General features: G+C 47.1%; 1 protein-coding gene across 6 annotated transcripts in view; it reads right to left on the bottom strand.

The window, feature by feature from the left end:
* Nucleotides 1-22,300, bottom strand: part of TRIO (trio Rho guanine nucleotide exchange factor) — a 354,644-nt gene that overhangs the window by 43,399 nt on the left and 288,945 nt on the right. The gene's annotated exons all lie outside the window — the stretch shown is intronic.

Here is a 22,300-nt window from a genome sequence, read left to right as displayed (position 1 = left end):
ACAAGCTATGAAAGAAGATTTCAAAAGAAACTAAGAACTAATCCTGGTGCATAAAGACATCAGTTTGACTCACTACCAGTGAACAAAAAGTACGGCTCTGTAAATAAAACGTGGACGTGTGCACGTACCCACATCAGAATGGATCTGACCTGGTCAGACTTTGGGACAAATGACACCCATCTGGAACGCTGTGTCAAGAGCGAAGTCAGCAGCTGGGAAAGGGGGCAATGCCGGCTGGTTTGGTGGGAGATCCGGCTGGGGCCGGACCCTGGAACTATGCAGGCGCAGGGGGTCTTTCTCTCGGACTCGAAGTGACTTCTCTCGTCCAAGTAAATACCAGCAGCACATTTTTAAAAGAAATGTGAGGGGAAGCCTTCTTCAAATAACCAACAATGCTTTGCAGAAAACATATCCGAGTGAATCTTCTCACTGGATCTCAAAAATTAGAGAGAGTCGACCCTGAATTGTTTTTTCAGGAGAAAAAAAGAGACCTAAAAGAAGCTTAGAAGACAGCTGACACTCACCGAATCCAAGCAGTTATGAGGCAGGACTTTACAAACTGAAAACCGGTGACAGGACACCGCCTGGCCCTTTCCTGAGCACCTGACTTGAGGGTGTCAGTCTAGTGAAATGGAGTAAAACGCTTTACACTTTAAGAAATGGAATGAGGAAGAAGATCATTCACTATGCTTGTTATTGTCTTAAGTCTTCTGCAGCCTGAAAAATATATTAAAATTACTCTTTGGGACGATCCTATTTTACAGACACCTGTATTCGTTTGTTTACCTCGGTGGCACCGGAGACATTATGTGCTGCAGTTACAAAGCAGGAGAGCTCATCCCTCCCAATCCCGTGATTATATGCGAGAGAGTCAACAGTAGTTTCCCACTCCTGCTCCAGACTCCTGGACGAGACGGCGGATCCCTGTCTAATTGCCATCTCATTCCTTCCCTGGCCCAAGCCTTGCATGGGTGGAGGGTATAATCTTCCATAAACAGATGACACATTTCAAGCAGGATCGCTCATTCTTAAAAATCTAGATTTTCTCCGAGCCAGACTTTGGTTCAAAACTAAGCAATACAGGATTCAGTTGACAAGCAAAAACCTTTTCCCCTGCGTGGGTATGTGCACGTAGATGTGTGGATCTAGATTCGTTCGTTTGTAACTTTATTTTAAAATGAAAGTCACTACAATATTTCCACGTCTCTCCTTTTCCTCAGGCACCTTCTAAAGAGGCAGGAGGGAATTACACCATTAAGCTGGCCACAGCACACAGCAAGTACTTCCTAGACATTTCCTCAGGTGCCAACTCAGGATAAAGGCAAACAGGGAAGCACGGTGCCTAGCCTCAGGAACTTTCACGTAGAGACAACAAGAAGGACAAAAAGAAGAGGGAGGTTGGGGCAATCCACGCGCCAAATGGCAATTTATTCAACTGCAGGTTTTTGTTTTAAGTTCCAACTAATTTTATTAGCAAGATGCTGGGTCAGCCACAGCAGGTGACACTTCCACAGTCCTTTAGTGTGCTGGGACTCAGAGCCCAGCCCTGTACGTGCCACTGGACAAAGGTGAAGAGAACCGTCCTTCACCCATGGGATCCGCCATGTAGTGTTTTCCAGGACCACATAACTACGAGGCCAGAACTATAAGCGAGTACAAATCCTGTTAGAGGCTGGGAAGAAGGGGAATTGAGTAGACGGATCCCAGAAGGCTTCCTGAAGGAGGCATCAGAAATCCCCAGCCCTAAGAAGTAGAGCCAGCTGATTCACAGCCCACATGTGAAGGGCAGTCACGTCTCCCACATACATTCACTCAGCCGGGTAACTCAAGGCAAAGGACAGTGGAGGTGGCACTCAGGCGGAGGCTGCGAGACGTCTGGGGCTGGCCAACCTACGACAAGTGTCACTGATGGGGCCCACTGTGCCTCGGATGAACTGAGGCAGGAAAGAGACAGAGGCCCTCTTACTTCAATAAGACCTGATCAATTACAGGTCTTGACATTCATAAGCAGAATCCTCACACGTTCCAAGTAACAGGGAGCACCAGCTAAGCCAACAAATGAACCTCACACGTGTTCTTGTGCCTACAAGTGAGAATCTGGGGGAGTGTGGCACGGGAGCAGTGTAGCACACAGCGTGAATCCTTACTGAAAAGGGGACGCCCGCTGTTACCCTGACACAGTCTTTGTCCACCAGAGCCTGCAGGGTCACTGAGAAGCGGGAGGGCACTTAGATGGGCGTGGGCAGTGGTGGGCAGGGACTCGGGGCAGGCCCCGGAGCACAAAGACCTCTCCTCTGGTCAGCAGCCCCAGCCGGCCTTTGGAGGCACGAGGGCATGAACTGCAGCCCATCAATAACGCTTTGTGGGATGCGGCTGGCTCTGCCCGGATACTTCCCAGGGCATTCTAGCCTCGCTCGCAAAGGAGCTAGCCTCTCCCTGTGGGCTCAGCTGCAGAGAGTTTGGTTCGCTGCACTTTGGGAAATTGGTTCAAAAGAGAGTCCCTCCTCACTTGGCAGGTCACGCGTTATAAACGTGGCCGTGGCCTGAACGTTCCACCCCAGACCCGGAAGGGGGCAGAGCTGCCCAAGGCCGGAGCTCACCGGTTACAGATGAACTGCTGTTTCCAAGGGAACAGCCATTCTCTTCCTGGGCTGCTCTTTATCAAATCACTTAATGACACTGTTTCACTTTACTGGAATATTTAGGACTTAGAAAAATCTGGCAGCCACTACGCACTAAGGAGAAAGTTTTGTTGCATTTTAAGCAGCACTGTTTCAGTTGTTGTTTTTAAGATCTATGCCCATCATGGGGCTTCAACTCCCAACCCCGAGATCAAGAGTCGCATGCTCCACTGACTGAGCCAGCCTGGAGACTGTACAATTTTGTCAAATTTTATTTTATTTTCTTTTGTTTTATTTTACTTTATTTTATTTTTTAGGTCAAATTTTAAATTTTACCTTGAAAAAACTATTCTACTTCAGGAGTCTGAAAATGTAGAAGATTTCTTCACCTGTCTCCAAGATGAGCAGACACTTTGTCTGGTGCAGGTCTGATACACTGGCCACAATTCTGGTGATCAGCAATTAAAAAAAAAAACCAACCAACCCCTAAATCAAAAGCAAAATAAATTCCTTCTCTTTCTACTTTGCCTTTAACAGTAATGCTCACTTTTTCATGCTACTTGGCACTCTTTGAAACACAACAAATGGTATTTCTTCCTTTACACTGTGCAAACTTCTACCCAAATCAATGAATTAAACACTCCATTTAAATGCTCGTTACTTGCTTGTGACATAATGTGACAATCAGGAATTTAAAAACTTAAAAATCATTGAAACTTAATATATTCATTAATAGAATGGAATAGAGTCCTGCTAATTTTGTTGTTGTTGTTGTTAACTGAGGAACACACTTTGACCACTAGACCAGCTGCTTTGTTGCAACTTTAACCAATGTGTCCTAATGGTACCTAGTGGAACTAAGGTCCCTAATGTTACTGGGCACAAGGTAAGCCTCAATCACACAACCAACAGGGCTTTAGAAGGTCTCCTTGGGAAGATCTTAAATTACTGGCCTGCACAGAGGTGCCTTTTCTAGAAGGGTTCCCGGCGGCTGTGATACGCTGAGTCTAACGTGTCCTGCCCAGGTATAAACACCACTCGGGCAGGCCCCCTTCCTCTAAAACCTCACCTTTCTGCCGGATTACACTGTGGATGGCTCAGGCCAATAAGAGTAATCCTCAGGTGGAGGGCTATGGTCCCAGCTCTGTATAACCCTTTCGTGACAGTACTCTCCCAGCTGGATAACTGCCAAGACAGGAAGCCAACCGCGACCTTAGACTCCAGGTTTCACATGGGTGGGTGCTGAGTCTGGTTTGTTTACAAGTACGTGCCCAGCTGCCGGCAGGATGTGTGGCACATCCTGGGAGCTTAAATGTGTGTGTTGAATAAATGACAAATGGGTGAGTGAGTCGATTACCAGCTACAGGCTCCCTCCCCGACTCAGCACACTGCCTGCTAACTTAGGTTGACCGCAGTAAATGCCACCAACGTCCTGACTTGGTGGTAGACCCTCCTCAGTTCCGAGATGAGCTACAAGTACCACCGAATTTTAGTCAAATTCATCAGTCTGTCAATTACTTACTTGCAAGCTGGTAATTCACAGCAGATTGAGGCTATTCTTGTAATGATCTGCCCTACGCGGGGCTTTCTTGTAAGGCAGAGGCAGGCCCAGGAGCTCGTGGTGAGAGTGGTGTGAACGTGAACTGCGCCCATCACGCATGGTGGGGACCAGGGAGCAGAAAGTGGATTCAGGACCGCACTGAACGGAGAAATACGGCAGAAACTAACCTGACCCTCAAAGAAAACTGTATTTGTTCCTGTTTCCCATCTTCAGCTGCTGTCTCTTGCCTTTCCCTCGATTCCTAACTTCTGGGAAGTAAAAAAAAAGACTCAGCACCCAGTCCCACTGCTTTTTCACCCATCCCCAACCTTCCTGCCTCCAAGAACGGCTGCGGTCACATCATGTCTTGTCTGGGGATGTGCACTCTTCTAGCTTGGGGAAAATCCACTGATTCAAGTTCCAGACGGAGGATCAATTATGTGGCAAAAGGAACTGTGGGCTTGTCAAAGGGTCTGAGTCTCAGCCTGGTTCTCCCCCTCAATAGCCATGACCCCACACTGACATCCTGGCATCTGGATTTCCTCATCTCACAGGGCCACTGTTGGATTACATGAAACAATGGGACGAATGAGCTTTACAAACGGTAAAGTGCTATTTGCAAATGTAGGATGGCTGAGGCGACCTTCTTCAGGACTCCTTGGTAGTTCTACGTGACTTATTGCCACACTGTATTTATGCAACTGCGAGTACCTGGAAAAATGGGGATTTGGGCTAATCATCTTGGTAATCACAAGCCTGGCACGGTGATCAGGACATCCTCGAAATCATTTTGAGATGGATGGATGAAGCAAACCACATGGATTAGTTCATTTTCTTTCCATTTAACAACTTGTCCCTTATTAAGAAGAAAAAGTAAATTGCAGTGGGAAGAGATACTATCAGCACATCAGTCTTTTAAAAAGACGCTTGAGTGCATACATGAGAAAGCCATTTGTGATCTGCCTGAAGCCCTAAGAGAGGAAATCAAGTTTATGTCCTCTTATTTTGAGGGGCAGACCAAGCCCACATAGATGGCTTCTTTGCTAAAGTCAGAGTTCATGCAAAGTCCATGCTAGATTTCTTCCTAAAAAAAAGGAAAAAAAGCTCGGGAAAGGAGGGAGAGCAGGAGTGCTGACCCCAGCCCCTTGCAGGAAAAGAGTCTTACCGTGCGAGTACACACAACACAGAGACTGTCGGGAGAAGATAAATCGCCTTCTCGTCCCAGTCACTAAGTTAGAGACATCTGTGATTCATAGAGCACTTTTTTTTTTTTTAATGTAAGAAAAAAAGGCAAAAGGACCATATCCTGCTAGTTGCAGACTAAGAAGGATCACATTTCATTTGAGCCCTCCCCCCATTTCACAACGGTGAAGTCTCAGGGCGCCTGTGAGTGCACGGAGTGAGGAGCACAGTGCTGATTGTGTCTGTTCACAGACTCTGACACGCTACGCCCTGATCGCGACGACGTTTCACCGGAACCTGTTTTCCCTTCCTGCCTTTCTTCCTTTTCTGTCCCCACAGCACATGGCTCCAGGAGGGCAGAGATGTCTGCTGCTCTGTTCATGCTGCCTCTCCAGAGTTTAAAGCCGGCTTTACCTTGAAGAGGGCTCTCTACAGATCAACAGTCATTCGAAAGCAATGGGGCCAGGTTCTGGCCCCATCCCATCACGTCCTGGGCTGGGCGCCATGCAAGTCCTGTAGCTGTCTGACTATGGAGTGACAGTGAGTCCTTACCAGGCGGCTGGGGTGGGGGGGGTGGGTAAGGAACAAGCACGGACTTTGTAATGTTACAGTCTGACACAAACAGGAGGCAATACTCGTATTTTTGCACAGAAAAAGAAATCGCAGAAGACCCGGAAGCAAGCAGGGGGAAGCGGGCTGCTGGGCTGATCGCTCCCCGGAAGCAGGGACCGCGAGGACGGTGAAGGCCCCGTCACTCCGGGGGGCCAGTGTGCCACCACCACAGCACCGCACGTCTGCAGAGACCAGGACCCCTCACTCCACATAACGTCAAGCAAACGGGCACACAGGACCCGCGCGGACGGCCGTGTCACATCTGACGAGGCCCGACCACCACGCAGACGTGCACAGTCAACGCTGGGAGACCTTCCAGTAAATTGCAACCTCACATTTCAAATTCTCTTTCAGGGTCTCCCCCAACGATTTTAGCTAGTTTTGAAGGAAGGGAGTCCCATCTTTCTGTCCACTGTACATGGTCAAAGATCCCTGTCAAATGAACAATGCGGTGATGTCTCGATATACACGCTAACCAGGGGAAGCCTAACTCGGCTTGGCAGGTTCCCACGGCAAACTGCTAATTTACAATTCTACTTATAAGGACATAAAGGCATGTTTATTTAGCAGCTATTGCTAGAGAAAGATTATGTGCTCAAGAAAGATAACTCAAGGACACTTTGGGGCAGCTGCTTCCAATGTCTGATGGTAATTCCATCGGACTATTTTAGAACAGACTGGGCAGGGTTTAATCAGGTGCACCTGGCCTCCGGCAGTTTCTCAAACCTCTGTCTTGTCAAGGATTCGATGCAGCAAATCACATTTTAATTTAGGAAATTCTTGTACCATGCCAGGAAGGTCACAACGTACATGTGAGAATCAGATGTAGAAAATTACTTACGGAACAAAGAGTAAGTTGGTTGCTGACTGGGTTGGGGTTCAAATATTCCAGAGCATAATTTTCTGAATAATGACCGTCACTTCTACTCTTGTCAAATTGGCTTTTAATTCCCTGCTTTTGGAATTGAGGTGACATCTCTTTGGAATGAAAAAACCCAAAAAGGCCATAATGTACTAGAAATCCTCTTGAGGATCACATAAAAAGTGAGCGAATCTATACATTTATTTTCCCGGATACATGTCTACATTTCGTTTTACACAGGACTACAACCACCTCCACGGGCTAAGTCCGTTAATTTACAACCATGATGAGCGAGGTGAAGCTGGGCTGTTACTTGGGGGGAATTCTGTGCACCGAAGAGGAACTCGACCTGCCCAGTGATGCAGTTCTACTTCCAGAGCTTCAGATACCGGAGCAAGCATGTCTCCAAACTTAAGTGAGCGAGTGCCTGGAAACGTTTCCTGAGGGACTTCCTGCTCATTCCGGTTACCCTACTGCTCTTACACAGCCTCTGCCCATCTCTGAACCTGCAATTCTTAAGTTGCTCCCCAGCGTCAATAAAGATCCACCAGGCCTGCAACACGACAGGCCACCACATCGTCGGCGCCATCGGCCGGTTACCTCCTCTCCTGCACACGCCCACGTCCAGGTGTCCCAGGGCTCCGGGGCTTCACCCGGGGCTCAAACGGTCACACGAAGTCATGCTGACACAGGAGACGGCCTTTTTAAAAAGTGGGAAGCTGGACAGAAGGCCTGAGCACTAGAGTCTGCAGAATGGTAAGGAATGAAAAATGTGGCGTGAGCATTGAAGGCAAATCTGCAAGGGGGGTCCTTAACGCAAACACGTGAGCTCTGAATTTGCTTTCCAATATGAAGTAGAGACTGAAAACATGAAAAGATCAAACTCCCAAGTTGCTGCTGTTGTTTGTTAAAAGTGATCCCTGGATTCCACCAGAGGTCCAGCACGGCCTGGCCACAGCTCGTGCTGTAATAAAGCACACATGTCCTTTGCTGCCTGAGAAAACGCACAAAAGTGACCAGCACATTCGCTGTTCCCGGAGCAGCCCCTCCCGTGAACTCACACCAGGGTTCGCTAGCATCCCCCCCCAGCCCCCACCTCGGGGGACCGAGTGGAAGAACACGATGTAATCACTGGCACCCATGAAAACCGACTCGCCTAGAAAGCACCGCCCTCAAACAGAAACACTCGCTCTACCTGGTCTCTCGGCGGAGGCTGAAAGCGAGGGTGTGCACAAACAGGGCGATTACCCTGCTGTGCGCTTAGGGGGCCGCGTCGTGAAGAGACAAGGGCCTTTTCACCACCACATAACGCGAGGAGCATGAGGGACACACGGCTCATAATGTCTCACCAGACAAACGTGCAAACGGAAGTCACACGTGCAAACTTGCTCCTTTGGCTCACGGAGAAATCGCCAAGTGCTATTTATTCTTGGTGTGGGTTCTGAAGACACTTCAAGCATTACATAATCATTGGAAAATGTGGCTATGTCAACAAATGCAAAACTGCAAGCGTCATTTTCCCTCTCAAATTCATTCTCGTGAGGGGAATGCTAACCTGTCAGAAAATTAAAGATCTTTCTCCACGTGTGGGAAATTAAAAAAAAAAAAATCTCCACGTGAATTTCAACACTTGAATTTCCAATAAGGAAATGTGAAAAAATTAAATAAAAATGAAAGCAGATGGCCTACTCCTTTGCTTGGCTAATCAGATGAACAGGATATCACAAACTGCCAAAGTGGAGATTTGAAAACACCTCACAAATGGAATAATAGGAGAGTCAGTTTTTTTTGTTTTTTTTTGTTTTGAGAGAGAGCACACACACATGTAGGGGAGGGGCAGAGGGAAAGAGAGCAAGAATCTTAACTCCGTGCTCAGCACAGAGCCCAACATGCGGCTTGATTCCACAACCTGGATTATGACTGAGCCGACTGAGCCACCCTGGTGCCCCTGGGAGAGTCAGTTTCGACGGTGGATAACCCAAAGGACGGACCAGTCTGGATCAATGTAAGGAATTTAACACGGATCGAGTGAACAGACTTATCCACACCCTGAACAAAATGGGCCCTGGCTCATGTGCTGGGTCAGGAATGCTCTGGGTACAAGTAGGTCTGTGGCTGGTGACAGTTCATCAGCAGGCTGTTGGCCTTCAGGAAAAGAGGAGTTTGGCAGCTGTCGTGTCCTGTGACCGGGACACTGGGAGAGGGCGGCGTAGGGATGAGAGGCGGACCAGCCCCCGGTCGAGGCGCAGGGTCGACACGAAACCCCTCACGCCGCTGGGCGCCCTGCTGATCTGACACCCCTTTCCAGGGAGGTGGGGGAGACCAGGCACACGCGAGTCGGGTCGACTGCTCGCCTGATGCAGACACTCACGCGCCGCAAACCACCCCGTCAGAGAACACAACCATGTCGTCAGAGCTCTTGTCTCCTTCTCTCAACCCTGCTCTTACGTTGGGGCTTCCTTTTTCACGTGAGCCTCCTCTGCCCGGGACAAACGCTAGCTTTGTTTGAGGAGAGCTTCCAGCCCATACGCCTGCTTTCTCCGGGTAACAGGGCCATTTTCTTTGCCTTTTACATGAGTTAGCCCTTGAAATGTAGTTTTTGGGAGACGAACAGGCAGGCTTTTCTGCAATAGAAAGCCTAAGCTGTCACAAAGGGAAAAGAAATCCCCAAGGAGCTATCTTGCCAGTGATGACAGGGAGGGGATTTGGGCTGACTTTTACACAAGGACAAAAGCAGATGTTTAACGATATCCTTGTTGGATGGAAGAAAGACATTTTTTGAAAAACTGCATAAAAACGAGACCGGAAACACACACACAAATCCTGCAACCGCAGACATTTACGTCTCCCAGAGTTTTCAGACACCCTCCACTCCAGCCCGGCCCCTACACTCCTGCTTAGGGCTCCGTGGCTCTCCAGCCACACCAGCTGGGAAATGGGAATGAGAGGCGGGGCAGCATCAGTGCTCACGTGGAAAGTTCTCCAGACACGGAGCGGCCCCACCACGCAGCCCCACGTGAAGTCCTGGGCAGTGGAGGTGACACCTCGCGTGGTCTGACTGCTGTCTCCTACACGAGGGAACGAAAGGTGTGAGCCCCAGACCAGTCTCTGCAGGGCAGGGCGCTGCGTGTGGCTGTGCAGCCCCCCCAGGGAACCGCCGTGTAGGGGAGCAGTGACCTCCTGGGGCGCGCTGCCCTCGTCTGCTTCCACGCTCAGGAGCAGAACTCTTCCGAATGCTCCTGTATCCTCCTGCTTGGCTTCTTCAGAAGCTGAGACCCTCTGTGTTCCCAAAAAGTCAAATGGCTGTTCTTTTCACAAACTTACTTACGATTAACGTCACTTACACAAGGAAAACATTATTATAGAAACAAATACCGTGTGTTTACCAGATTCCTTAGTATTTAGTATACCACTGACTTAGGGAAAATGAGTTTTTTTCTGTGATAAAATAATGGGTTCTTGAGTCTTAATTTCTTTATTTGGGAAGCTATTCCCAGGGCAATACAGCATTTATTATAGCCCTGAATAGATAATCATCATTTAAGGGAACAGAAAGCTAATTTGGGGGGAATAAGCAATCCTGTGAGGCTCGCATAACATTCTCTTTGTCTGATTCTGCCTTTCAGAGGTTCCAAGACTGCTAAGAAACATGAAATGTTTAACCTGTGGGCATAACTGTTCCTGATATTAAACACAAAGTGTTAGCAATAAAAACATTTCATCTTATCTGTAGGAGGCTTACATTTGAACCGTACTCTTCGCAATGAATATTTATGCTTTTGTTTAACGTCTTCTTACTACTTGTTGGGAAAAAAATGACATAAGTCAGGGTATCTTCTTAAAGAAGAGATCAAAGATTTTTTAGGGGGGCAATTTGTAGATTTCCTTAAAGTTGAAAATGCCTCTAAATGAAGCAGGACATACACAAAGACACTCCCACGCAAAATGGTTTTAAGAGAACATTCTGTAGTCAGTGGTTTAAACTACATGATTGATTTGTTTCAGGTGGTGACAGATTTCTCCTCATTCATGCACAAATTTTTTATTTTTAATTAAGACCACATCCAGCATGCCAACACGCAAAAGCCTTTTTCATGCACTCTAGAAAACGTATGAATTGCCTAAGAACAGAGCTGGCCAAAATACACGATAAACCACGCAAACTTGTTTTCGTAGAGCCACGTGACTCATTCCGCATAACCATACGCTAATTTTTACATGGCATTAAGGGCGAAACGACCAGGGCCTTGGAACGCTCTGCAGCGAGCCTGCCAAACACCATCATTCTCCACGTCCTCGACGCAGCAGGTTTGCTGAAGCTTCAGCCTCAAGGGGTGGATATTAGTTTGGAAAGAGTTCCAGCTGTGGAGAATGAGGAAAGGGATGGTCCCCCCTCCCCCACAAACCACAAAGCAAGTATCTAGTGCGTTATATTTTAGGGTCCCTGGTTGTTGGGTTCAAAAATAAAGAACACAGAAAGCCCTAGCCAGTTAGGAATCCCGTTCACAATTATATTTCAGGAATACCTCTCCCAAAGGCGACATGAGCCTCTAAGTTAAGGCGAGGCATTGAAAAACGGGATTAAAATGTTAACCGCAGCTGAGGAGGCAAGGCGTGCCTGTGTGCGCACGGTTACAGCCCACATCCAAGAACACAATGCGTTAAGGGCTGCGATCCCAAACTTTTAGTCTGATTTTGTGACATCGCCCCCTGCCCCCTACAAGAACTGAGTGGACCTGAATTTGATTTCTCAAATGATGAGTCTGTAATTTCTTGAAAACTGCCCACTCCCTTTCTAGGATATCACATCCCCAAACAATGACAAAAGGCTAAAAACACAAAGGAAAGAGGGTCAGGGCAACTGTTTGCGGAGTTGTTCACGGGTCCAACACTGGAGGTGAGATCCCGATCTCCGACGTGCCTTGGGGCAGGGCAGCTCTCTAAGAATCCCGGGGCCTCCTGTGCGGTTACTCGGGGCAGCCGAGCGAGTGCATTGAGAAAGAAGGAAGGAAGGAAGGGAGGCCTGGAGTCTTTCCAGGAGGGAACAAAAGCAGGCAGGGAGACAAAGGCAAGGAAAAGAACGCCTCTGCTATGAGCACCAATTAATGGCACAAACCCGGTCCTTGGCTTTAATTAATGCCCCGTGTGACAGAATGGCACTGCCACAGCCCGGGAGGGAAGCCACAGTAGGAAGTGAGCAGACGCCCCGCGTGGGGGGCAGGGGCGGAGGGCGGCTGGGGGAGCGCTATGTGCTGGCTTTCTTGTTAGCTGGGGAGAGACAAAAGGAAAACATTCAGTTTTTAGTTCCACGTCACAATAAGCACACTCCTTCCTGTTCTTAAAGACTCCCTTATTCACATGGGCCACTGGGCCACTTCTTACAATAATCCGTCCACTTTCAGAGATGAGAGAGGGTGGTGGGGGGGGGGGGAGGGAGGCTTGCCTTAGGACTGCGTCTTTGGACACGAGAATCACTCTCGTCTTTTCAAGCTGCCGGGTCTACGTGTTTCCGTGACAGTGTGAACTGTTCTTAATTTTAACAAGATATAACAACAGAAACTTTCTTCAACTACGCATTTGAGAAAATGGACAATGGATGGGAGTGAGACAATTTCTTACAGTAAGTTTTAGAAGTAAAATAGGCATCAGTTTGCACATATAAAGACTAGAAGAAAATGTGTTCAAACATAATCTGCAGTTGCCTGTGCTATTTCCCCCTCTGCTGCTCCTTCTGTACATTGTCTTCTTTTCGATTTTACAGTTAGCATACAGTTTCAGAGAAACTGTGTATTTTGGGGCCATATACTGTGGAGTCTGTATGGTTTTCTGGGAGAACTGTAAAAACTCACCAGGAGCATCTGGGCTGTGGCTCCTCCCCCCACACCCCCAGCCAGTCCTCAGAGACGGGAGAGGAAGTGAGGGGAGCCCCCATGGACTCATTTCGAGGCTCATTTACCCCCACGCTCTCAGGCAGGCTATCCTGGGTTTATGGATTTGCTTGCTCACCACAAGGCTAACTTCGAGCACCTGGAGGAAATTCTTCAGCATAAGAGCCATAAATTTGTGTTCATCCTGAAGTCTAGCTGAAGAAATATGCTTAGAAAGAGCACATACCAGAGAGGGAGCACAGCCGAAGGGCAGAGGCCTGCTCCTTGTCTAGAGAGAAGAAAGGATTCCAGAGCAACGAAAGGCCGTTCTGTCTGAGGGCTCAGAGGAAATTTTTGGGTTTTGAGGAAATTTTCAGTCCATTTTATGAACTTCAAAATTTTAATACTTCAAAATTTCATGTTCCTCCTAAATAAAGCCAGATAATTTTAAGTTTCTTTGCACTTTGGTTGGAAATATACATAAATTCAGTGTGTTCACACTGTTTTTGATTTTTCCCCTCAAAACTGTCACCATAAGTTCAGAGTGACAAATATATCTTTTATTAGTCAAAAGTGAGAAAACAAAATTATTTAAAAACTGCAGTTTGCTTACAAGGAAAAAATAACCTTTAATGTAGTTTTCGGAGAACACAAACACAGCAGCAGCAAGCAGATGCTGTGTGTGTGTGTGTGTGTGTGTGTGTGTGTGTGTGTGTGTGCGCGCGCGTGCACGCACAGGTGAGAAGCTGCAGGTGAGTGTGATTAACAAGGAGTTAGTGGAGGTCACGCTGGCAGGGTCAGCAAGCACAGGAACGCTGGTGGCCTGACTTCTACAGTAACACACTATTCCCATTGTATTATCATGCATATCCTGTCATAAACTCTGACTCATTTAAAAATACTTAAAGAGCAAAACAGATTTGAGCTAGAATTTAGTTTGCATGGTAACTTGTGTGAAAAGGCCTTCATAGCTGAAACAATACAACGCTGTGCTAAGAGCCCTTTGGTGGTTTTCCTCTACTCACAGGAAGCAGAATGTCCTGTGCACGCGCATCTCTGACATGATGCGCACTGTCACAACAGGTGCATATGACGTGTTTCGGCAAAGAAACGTCTTCCCTACATTTAGTCTTTGAAATGTTTTCCTTTAATTTATCAAAACAAAAATTGCATTGGTGAGAATCCACACTCATCAAAAAAGACACAGAAGATGTGAAGCGGGTTCAAGGAGAACGATAAGGCACACTCCTCTGTGTGTGCATCTGTTTAATGTTAAGGAGGATCACTACGTTATGCTTTTCCTTAGTCAGGAGAATATGTACAGCACTGGAATAGATTCCATGTGTCCTATAAAAGGATATACTTATTTCAGAATGTGAACAAATTCAATAGTTCCACTATCTTATCAGTGTAACAGGGCTCTCCCACTGAAGCCCTCTTAAAAGATAACTTATGGTTCTTGACCTTACCTAAAACCTGAGTTCTCTTCCTGACAATTGCTTAGCAGTAAAGCTCTCCAGGCTCATGGCTGTGTCAGTTATTGGTAATGGCAAGGGCTGCACATGAAACGGGCTTTCGTGAAGATTGTTCCAAGCAAGACTAATTCACGTTTGAAGGAGAATGCTTTAGGAATATGTCAGAAAGCAGAAAAACAGCCTTTTCCCAAGGTACTCTCCAATAAACGAACTCCCAGATTGCTTGGGGGGTCTAAATAAAAGCCTTGCAATCACTTTCTATGATTTGCTGGGCATTTTAAAGTTATTTTGGGATTTATTTCTTGGATATTACTCAAAATCATTTTTCCTTTTCAATCTGATGTACTTCGATTTCCACATAATCAATTAAGTAAGTAGAATCAGAATGTATTAAAATACCATTCTGATATAACATGACATTCAGGAACTTGGAACTGGTCTTGGAATTGCTATGAAGGTTTGGAGAGAGATGGACAGTCATGTCTCTCAAAAAAAAAATTATTAACTACAGTTTTGCTTTCTCTCATCTATCCTTTACTGTGGAGATTAGATTTTTTTTCCCCATGAAAATTCCAGTGGACGTCAATTTCTTTCCAAATTTGTGTTAGCTGTGTGGTTACAGCTTGGATAACATCACCTAGACTTTCCATGATAGTCTGAGGACTGCCAGAACAAAAATATGCCTCGGGGAAATGAAAAATACGATAGCATAACTATCCTCCAGTATTTAAAAGTTAAGTAATGTCTCTTCAGAAGAATTTCTAAAGAGCTAAAATAACGCTAGGATTCAAATTCTCTCCACAAAGACAATGCTGTCTTCTTAAAATCCATTACCTCTTAGCAAAACTGCTCATTAAAATATTTTGGTCCAAGCTTTGGGGAGGTGTATGATACATTGAGAAGAAGGCTCTACTGTTATTCCCATTTTACAGACAAAAAAACCCTGACGTTCAGAGACATAAGGTAGTTTTCTCAAGGCCCAGAGCTATTCAATGGCTCAGGCTTCAAATCAGACTTTTGATTTTTTTCTGCCCAGATGTTATTATTTTCAGTGAAGAGATCTATGGATCATCTACTTTCATCCGCCTGGTGCAGAATTCCTAGTGGACGGTGTCACAAGGGACCTGTCTGACCCAGACACCTCTAGAGAGGAAGGCCATTCTCAAACAATGTAATTAATATAAATATGATAAAAGTTATGGTCCATGACTTAAAAATGTCTTGATAGCTTTGTGAACAAAAAATACACAGAATATTGATAAAAAACTAACGTTTATACCAACAAATTCAGTATTCACGCAGCCAACACTTATCTCTAACCAGATAATTTTGCTGTCTTCCTCGCATTTCGTGAACAAACGCGTCAACAGAGCCACTTCCCCTGAGTTGCTAAAGGCACATTTTCTGCCTCCTCCTTCCTCCGACCTCTCCTTCTCTGGTGGGTTCCTCCACCTCATCCCTTCTCTCTTGAGCTCATAATAAGCTCTGGAAGTGCCCAGAAGGTCTCACCAGATCCCCCTGGCTGGTCCCTCTTGCGGCCCGCTTCCGAAGCACAGATGTGAGTAACGGATGGTTTGAGAGTGGGGGGCAAACGGCAAGAGTACCAGGCCAGGCTCGAAATCCTGCTAGAAGTCATCCCTGCCTGTGAGCCAGAGACGGCCTCGTGAGAAACTCATTTAATGGCTGTACGGTCCGGACAGATGGTGCAAGTTGCTGCTGGGAAGCCAGCCTCCTCTGGAGCGCTGCAGGGCGGCTGTTCTGCGGAGACCCACAGACCTCACTCCCCACCCTCACTCCATTCTTTCGTATCCTGTTGCCTTTTCCTCAACATGGAGCTCATCGACTTCTCAAATGACCTTTGCAGTCATGTTTCCTGGTCTTAATTCTGGTTCTGTGTGCAAAGCCAAAGCCTGGCACACGCACTCCCTTGAAATACACTGGTGGTCGCTGCAGCGTCCCTTCCCCTAACTTTACGTTGTCTTATTATATGGCTGCGGTTCTTAAGACAAGGAACCAGAGAATCAAAACACGAATGCAGGACACTGCTGTTTTCTTGAATGGTCTGAACCCCTCCCCCACCCCGCAATTAAACCTGAAACAGACCCGAGGCCAACTCAGATCATAAGAAGGTGTGTGGCACAGATCCCTTTAGGCCATTTACATGCCGTTTACAAGAAAGAAAGGATAAGCAGCAGCAGTTCCCGGATATTGAGAGTGCCCCCAGCCGCGCAATCAATCAACACGAGCGCTTCTCGTCCCGTTCCGAGAGCCCCCCTCTCCCAGGCGGGCAGCGGATAGCACAGGCCGGCGTTCAAGCACGACACACTGCCGTCTCGAAGCATGCAGCCATCGCCCCGGCAGCCACCCAAGAGAACAGAGCCGGGGGAGCGGGCTGGAGGGGCGTGCACGGCAAGCGTGCGTACCTAGGTCGAGGATCCAGTACTTGCAGGTGCCGGGCGGCCCGCCGCTGCTGTAGGCCGAGCTGACGGAGGGCAGTGAGTCCAGCGCGTCCACCGGCTTCAATCCGTTCGGCATGGTGGGTGCCGGGCGGACTCGAGGCTGCAGGCTCAGGGCTCCCGCCCTGCCTATCCCCGCCGGCAGCCGGAGGCACCCGCTCTCTCGCAAAGCCGGCAAACGGCTCGGCAGGCACTGGGGGGGGGGGGGGGGGCAGGCGAGGCGGGCCGGGACCCGAGCAGGGGGGGCAGGCTGGCAGGCTGGCGGGCAGGGACCGCGCGGCCCCGGGGGCCCAGCCGTGGCCGGCGGGCGCAGCTCCTCTCCCGTGGCCGGCCGCTCCCTCTGCCTCGCCTCTGAGCGCCGCTTTACAGTTGGGTCTCACATGTGGGAATATCCAGACGCTGCGGATTACATTCTACCACAGTGACTCTAGTTGGAGCTCAAGGAAATTCTGAGGGCGCACTGTGAGCCAGATGTTTCTGCTCTCCTCCAGCGGCCAGAGCTGTGACTTCCTCACTCACTGAAATGCCAAGTGACGGACGCCCTCCCCACGCCAGGCTTCCTGACTCGGGCTTTGTGTGGGTTTGGATGGAGGTCTTCTCGGAGACATACAATAAATAGTGCCTCCTGATGTGACTTGATAACCAAAAGACACGCAGTTCGGTCTACAGCCAACCGGTTACATCACTGGGCTAAAATGCCACTCCTCGCTTATTAGAAACATAGCTTCCCTCTTCCTTACAGGCAGCAGCCGTACGAGTGAAAATAAATACCTCTACTCGTGATTCGTAAAGGCCTTTTTAGCGAAGCATCTTAAAAGCTCATTTTTGTCCCTTTGGGAAATGGGATATTTTCTTTAGCCGACATAAATTCTTACTCTTTATTTGAAAGTTCTCACGGGTTCTCTCCCTCGTCTCCCACAGCACAATGGCTTCGTAGGCGATATTCCACTGTTTAACCACCATGAAGTCTGACTGTCCGACTCCCGCGTGAGAGTACTCGCGCTCCTGTTCCTCATTCATCTGAGAGGCAAGCACGGTGCTCTCCAAACTGTGATGGCCCATCTCCTGCTCGGAGGCAGTCACCTGGAATATTCTTTCACACACTCTCAAACTGTAATGGGCTCTCTGTTACTTCAACGTTTTCTGAAGGGGTGTTATTTGTTGGAGCCGACACTTCAAACCAGGCACTACCCTCCTGAGTTGTCAGTAATTCTCCTATCTCTGTTTTATCTAACCTAACAGTACGGATGATTCTGTGTTGTTTTAATGCTTTGCTAAGAAAAAATGTCGTCTTTTCAGTTCCCCGGTTGGAAGTCCAACTTGTATTCTCCCTCCGCCACCACCCACACTAGTTGTGAAGTGAATTCAAAAAATTCTCAAAGTATGAAATGTGAAAACAGCATAGACTTCTAGTTTCTTTCTCAGTTTCATACAATTCACAACTACAAAAAAAGCATAAACCCATCGCACCCGAAGAAAGCTGTCTGGAGTACTTGTAACACCTCCCTAAAACAAACTGCCACGAAGTAGGATTTGCCTCCTGTTCTTCTTAAAAGACCAAAAGCAAAGCCTAAGTTTGTTTTTCCCTATAAACGGTCCCGTGATAGATCCAGATGGCATACTCAGGCCAGGACCAAGCAAGAGGCGGAAATCTGCACAGAGCACTTTTTATGCAAGTAAACTTTATTACTGAATAAATAATCTTCTCTCTTATTGGCAGAAGAAAAAGAAAAAAAAAAGGCAGTAAAAATTATGTCCTAAAGGAAATCAAGTTAATTGACATTCTAAGGTTTCATTTACTACAACCTTTATTAAATACTTTACTTTGTCCCTTTCCAAAAATATAGACTGCCAAGCAAGGGCTATTAATTTAAAAAAGTAAAAAAAAAAAAAAAAAAAGAAAAAAGAAAAAAAAAGCTGTCAGGGAAAATGATTATGGGTAATATTATGTTCTCTAGTAAGAGGAAGGGGATGATGCTTAAAAATGAATACTACAGTTTTGGCTGAGACATGTGTGAAATTTCCCCAGGAATTGCCTTCTTCAAAATGTCAAGTTCACATGTGTGAGAGAGATGTAACACAGAGGGAAACGGGGAATAAAGGCAGGCAGGCTTCCATCCCCCCTTCCATGTGTGAAAGTGTGAGGTTATCGTAGTGTTTACTAGTAACGTGGCACTTTATAAAGTACGTAAAGATAAATTGTATGACGCGAAGGTGCTGCCTGACCCCCACCCGGAAGGAGTGATGATCTAACTCTCCGGATCCACAGGCATGGAACCAACTGAAATGCCGACGTCAGTGAAGAGTGCCGAGGCAAAGCGGGGAGAGAACCCCGACCGTGGGGCAAAAGCTTCCCGGAAGTAGGTTTTGAACTCCAAGGCCGATTCGTGCCTGGGTGGTGTGACCGGGATTTGCGGTACGAGTCTGAACCAAGTTCACGTGAGAAAGACCCAGGGTGGCCCCGGCAGCCTGCGGGCAGAAACGCTTGGTGGGCACGGCGGCCACGTGTGGGGAAGGGACGGCGGGGAGGACAGAGGCTGGGGACCTCACTTTCTCGGAGCAGCTGGGAAAGAAGGGAGGTTGGGCCGCAACCGGCAGGGAAATCGGAAGCGACCGAGAAGTCGGAGAATGTGCGGGATGGGGTCAAAGCTCTGGGCACAGGGGGAGCCTGCCTGCCGTGTGAGGATTCTATCACGTGGGGAAAGAAACGGATGGGGGGCTCAGTCTCGGACAGACGGAGACGCCCTTTGCGAACAAGGAAGGCATGTAAACTGACTAAACGTGGTGGGTTAAAGACAAACGTTTTAGGCATTTGGTATTTTTGATAGGTTATGGATATTTCTTTGATAGCTAAACACAGAATTAAAAGTGTCACAAAGAAAAGGGAAGTTCCACTGCCGAAGACAGCGCCTTCCAAAACGTTACCCGAGGTTGGTCTGTGAGGATCCAAGGCCAGGGGTGCAGGGAAAGTGAGCGGGAGAGACCCGTGTGTCAGAAGGTTGAGCGCTGACTCTTGGGGCCACGGTTATGTTTCAAATCCCCCCAAAACAAATCATTAAGATCAACTAGGTCTGGGGTGCCTGCAAATGTGTCCTCAAAATGTAAGGTAAACACAGTCACAAAGGATCTAGCCATATTACAAAGGAAAACATAGCCACACTAAAGGAAAGCGCTTACCTAAGTAACTTTGAAAAACCCTCTTTTGATTCCAAACTGTAAAGCCAAAGACAAAAGACTTGTAAGTTTTTGTCTTACAGAGGTGTGGGTCAGCAGTGAGAACAGGTGGAGTTCAATCGTCTAAAGTCAAGTCATTTTAGGTAAAGAAAATATTCACTTTCCAAGGAGGAAAATCACAGCCTTTTCTCGTAGGATTCAAAGTATATAAGTGTTAAACAGATTTTTTAAATGTTTATTTATTGTTTGTGAGAGACAGAGTGTGAGCGGGGGAGGGGCAGAGAGCGAGGGAGACACGGAATCCGAAGCAGGGTCCAGGCTCCGAGCTGTCAGCACAGAGCCCGACGCGGGGCTCAAACCGACGAACTGCAAGATCATGAGCCGAAGTCGGACACTTAACCAACTGAGTCACCCAGGTGCCCATCGTATATTCTGAATGATGAGATGCAGGTGTCTCACTATCAGAAAGGAAGGTTTCAAGCAAGGAGAGGTGAAGGACTAGAATGAGCCCTGTGTTGCCGAACAGGAGTTGGAGGTCTCAGTATGACATCAAGTCCCGTTTCTTTCCATGCGTGCTTACGTGGAGAGACAGAGTATATGAGCGTAGACACGTGTGTGCATATGGGTAGGTACACATACGTGTCCACCGAGAAGACCTTAGTGCTTCATAGCGTTCTCCGAGAAAAAGAACCAGGACTTCTCAGAGAAACGGTTGATCTAGGGTTGCAGCAAGGAAAACACAAGAGGAGCCGGAAAACCTCGTAGTGTCAGAAAGCAAGGAAGCAAGCAAAAAACGATGGGGCGTGTCCAAAGTGCACAAAGGCCCACTCGAAGGAGCTCCTAATGGCCGAAGCTCGAACAATCTGAGTAACAAATAAATAAGGACAATATTGGATTATGATTCGTGGAATGAAATGCCCATGACTCCACACTGATGCAATTAACTGAATAAATAAGCAAATGGGGCAGAGGGACAGCCCTTCCTTTCAGAATTCTAATTAATAAATTTAAAAGATATGAGGGAGACGGGGAATCACCAGTAGGCAAGCAGCACAATAACGATGGTTCTGGGTGAGAACCACTGACGAATGCTAAAACGAGTGGGTAAAGGCAGGATGAGAAACAGCATTTGCATAGTTTCAAAATAACTCCCACAAGGTACTATTTACAAAGAGAAGAACAGTAACTTTACAGCGAAGCAATACTGCAGTCACCACTCTAACCAGGCGACCAAGGTCACCACCACCAGCAGGGACACACATCAGGATCCTCCCGAGCCCCCGGGTAACGCACGGGGATGCACAGTGTCATTTTTGTGGTATTCTTGCCACAAGTGCACGCACCACATTCAGTCATGAGAAGACATCTGATCAACAAACCCAATCTGAGGGACCGCTTACAAAACAAAGAACTGGTAAGACTTCAAAGGTGTCAAGGTCACGAAAGATTACAAAAAAAAAAGGCAGAGGAACTAGCACAGATTGGAAACGAAATTCGACACGTGTCTTGGATTGGACCCTGAGGCAGGCAAAAAGACCTTAAGGCAAAACTGAAACAAGAGCTGTGGCCAATTAACAACTGCATCAAGGCTCCTGGTCACCGAACCAGGGTCATGTGCCGTGTGCCAAGGGGGGTGGGGTGCACTAGGCAAAGGGGGTGCAGGGATTCCTTGTGCTATTTCTGCAGCTTTTCTGGAAGTCTAAAATGACTTCAAAATAAAACGTTTTAAAAAACAAATTCAGCGTTCTGGTTGCATAAATACAAAAAGCTACAGAAACTGAGAGTGTGGGACAAGTTACTAGAGAAAAATAGGCAGATTCAGAGGAGAATTTCTGTGGGAAAAGAAACATATTAGACAAATTCATGGCCTATGAAAACAGGTTATCTATGGTTTACTGAAGAAATATACTGTAGGAATATAAAATCACTATCTGCCGGCATATTTGTAGGGCAAAACTTCAACAATTTCATTCTCATGATTTAAGTTGGTTTGAAAGAAATTGTTTTGGTCAAAACACTCCCGAAAAATCAGTTTTAATGTAACTGTCTCCTGCGATGACCATTCCTCAAATATTTAAAATTAGAACTTCAATGTTCAAGGGCCTATTATTAATCTATCCAAAAAAATATGAAGGTCATTTTTGCAAAAGGAGGTCTTAAGAAACAAACAAAAAAAAGGGTGGGGGGGAAGGTCATATACTAACGGTGCTTTTATTTTCATTTTTTTTAAAGCTTATTTATTTTTGAGAGACAGAGGGCAGGGGCGGGGGGAGAGAAAATCCCAAGCAGGCTCCATGCTGTCAGTGCAGAGTCTGACGAGGGGCTTGATCTCACAAACAGTGAGATCCTGACCACAGTGGGAATCAAGAGTTGGATGCTTAGCCTACTGAGTCACCCAGGCACCCCACAAATGGTGCTTTTTTTTTAATGTTTATTTATTTTTGAGACAGAGAGAGACAGAGCATGAACGGGGGAGCGTCAGAGAGAAAGGGAGACACAGAATCCGAAGCA

The sequence above is a fragment of the Panthera pardus genome, unplaced genomic scaffold (genome assembly GCF_024362965.1).
Source record: "Panthera pardus isolate Hobbes unplaced genomic scaffold, ASM2436296v1 HiC_scaffold_2, whole genome shotgun sequence".
Classification (NCBI taxonomy): domain Eukaryota; kingdom Metazoa; phylum Chordata; class Mammalia; order Carnivora; family Felidae; genus Panthera; species Panthera pardus.
The sequence above is the reverse complement of the archived record's forward strand: the minus strand, read 5'-3'. Positions and strand labels throughout refer to the sequence as shown.